The sequence below is a fragment of the Lycium barbarum genome, chromosome 4 (assembly GCF_019175385.1).
Source record: "Lycium barbarum isolate Lr01 chromosome 4, ASM1917538v2, whole genome shotgun sequence".
NCBI classification, from domain to species: Eukaryota; Viridiplantae; Streptophyta; class Magnoliopsida; order Solanales; family Solanaceae; genus Lycium; species Lycium barbarum.
In genome coordinates this window covers 72,058,035-72,060,685 of record NC_083340.1, presented here as the reverse complement: position 1 = coordinate 72,060,685, position 2,651 = coordinate 72,058,035, and the positions used below count along the sequence as shown (strand labels likewise).

The 2,651-nt window shown below is 41.3% G+C and overlaps 1 pseudogene; it reads left to right on the top strand.

The window, feature by feature from the left end:
• Window positions 1–1,135: 1,135 nt before the first annotated feature.
• Window positions 1,136–1,919, top strand: LOC132637538 (uncharacterized mitochondrial protein AtMg00170/AtMg00620-like; annotated as a pseudogene).
• Window positions 1,920–2,651: the final 732 nt, after the last annotated feature.

Below are 2,651 nucleotides of genomic sequence, written 5' to 3'. Positions count from 1 at the left end.
AAGCGAAGCCCTTCTACTTGTCTTTTTTTTATTGGCTTATTTAGAAAATGGTATCAGCATTTAAGACGACTCTCCCCGGCCAATCCTCAGTCGTCCGTCCTTGCTTAGGAGAAAACCGAACTACTATCTCTTGATTGATCTGTTTTTTTCTACCTTTACAGCTCGCTCTGTAAGTTCACTAGCAATACACCAATACAGCACTAGCAGTAGCTATAGCAGTAACTAGTACAATGAGTCAGGGGTTGGGTGAATTCCATAATATACGCCTGTTGGCATTCTAGCCTTCCTATCCGAAAGAGAATCCATTATTTCTTGGTCGTGAATATCTGAACTGGTTGTTCCTGGTTGTTCACTGTTCAAGAATTCTTGTTTAGACAATTCAGACCATCCATACATAGTCTTTTAATCTAAGATTGAAATTCTTCCATATTTTATTGCTAAAATATTGTTCCATGGAGCTAAGGTCCAAAATATGGAAGAAAGAAGTGTTTCCACGACTCTCCAGTCAATTCTGTTCCACTTAATCCCTCTTTCATGGAAACATCTCTTTCCGGCTAAGGAATGGGAAATCTTTCTCCTGTTACATGAATCAAGTTTTCATTTTCTCCGGAAAAGGCCCTTTCCAGCTGACGTTGTCAGTCCACTAACAGCGGTATACAGTAAGTCAGTACAGGAAGGGCACGCGAAATATACAACTACTTACTAGGCTAGGGTAGTCGTTTTTTCATCTTCCCTATATTTTACTTTACCCTAGTGGAAATTCATTTTGAAAAGTTACTAGGTAATTAGTGAAGAGGTTTATAAAAGTGACAAGCTTGGTGGAAAGCTCTTATCTTAGGAGGAAAAGCTAAGTATGCCCGAGTAGTCTTGATATTGGTTGGTTTGAGGTTTCGTTGGTTTTATACTAACAAGCAAGCTTCGGCGACCGCTCGACCTAGCGCGTTAGCCCCAGTACTATAGGGAAGGCCTATGCGAAGAAAAGGCCTGCCCATCATCAAAGCAAGCCCAAGTCCATCCAAGAAGGCCCTCCAGATCTGTCCAAATTCAAAGCCCGCCAAAGGCATATGAAATCATGCAAAGGATCCGAGCCCATCCAAATGATGTTCAGCGGGCTAAACCCAAGTAGCTCTGGCCCATGATCCAAGAGACCTGAAACTAGTTAATCATGCTATCCTTACCTTCTAACCAATCGGCCAATCACGCTATACTTACCTTACAACCAACCCCTTCGATTTAGTTTCTGTAGCAGTATATAATCTCGGACCCGATGGATGCCTACAGAAAAATGGGGTTTCCAGCAGTGATGGCAAGAATCCGCGAAATAATGTTCTTTCTCCTTTTTGTGTTCTTTCTGAATGGAGCTACGCGAGGGAAAGCTCAGATTTCTACTCTGCCGCAAGAGGGGGCCGCTTTCTTCCCCCCCAAAATGCCAGTTCTGCCATCAGGGCCTAGCAAGAAGCATAATTCTGTTCCAAAGCTTCGTTTCATTCCAAGTAGTCTATGGTTCGAAGCGCCGTGCTCCATCCGGCGCGAATCCTCTCCATAACTAGTATAGTGGAGGTCTTACTTGTATTGCAATAATGAAAAAATGTACGAACACATATAATGAGCAGACCAGCCCACTTTTATATGTGGGTTCATTTCAGAATGTTTTTTTTGTTTTGAATAAAGAAGCGCGTGAACTTTTAGTGTAAGGCAGGTGTTTTTCTCGGTGGATGGATGGGATAAATGCCTATATTGCTTTATAATGTTATTGTTATGTTTATGTTATATTAAAGAATGAAATCTAAAAAAGTTGCTTAGTCCCATTCTTTATAATTGTCTTTCTCATACTGTGTAAACGAACTTCAAGTCTGAATTGTGTACTGTACTCAACAGGAAGCGTCACAGCCACCCCCGATGTCGATCTGCAGTATTAGTTTGAGTTTGGTTTTTAACCTAGAGCGATTGGTTTACCTGTATCATGCAAATGTCCAACACTTAGGTTCTTTCTAAGAGCATCCTATATGAAAGATGTATGACATGTGTGGATAATGAATGACTTGCAGGGTATGCAATATCTTAAGTACAAAAGGTAAGACCTAAAAAGAGAAATGAGCTTAGCACAACACGGGATAGAAACCTAATCCTAAAAGGAGAAAACCCATCACTGAACAATCATAGGAATAGAAGAAATGGGTTCAGACCAAGTGACAGAACTCTCTATGAGTTGTGCTACATAAAAGACCCTTTTCTACTAAAATGGATGTAGGCTTAACTAAAGCCCAATGCAGGTTGAACTCTATGGAATCTAAGCCTCACTACCCTTACCCTCTTAGAGGGTTACAAGGAATTTTTGGCCGGCCCCATATAGATTCAGCTTAGGGGTTTATGAGAGATTGATTGATGGACCTAATCTAAACAACTAAGATTGAACCTAAACCAAAACCTATAGACTGAATTAGGAGAGCAGAGGTTTAATTCAAGATCAGGAAAGCAAGGTATATCGAAGCCCAATGCCAAGCAAAGCCCTAGACTACAAGTGAAGAAATTGGGTTCAACTAAGCCCTTAACCCAAGATGAGGTGGAGCCTTAACCCGACACAAGAGGGGCCCTGTAGGATAGTGGGCTTAGTCAGCCCAACATAGGTTGTTAACCAAAAAGGAGAAGTT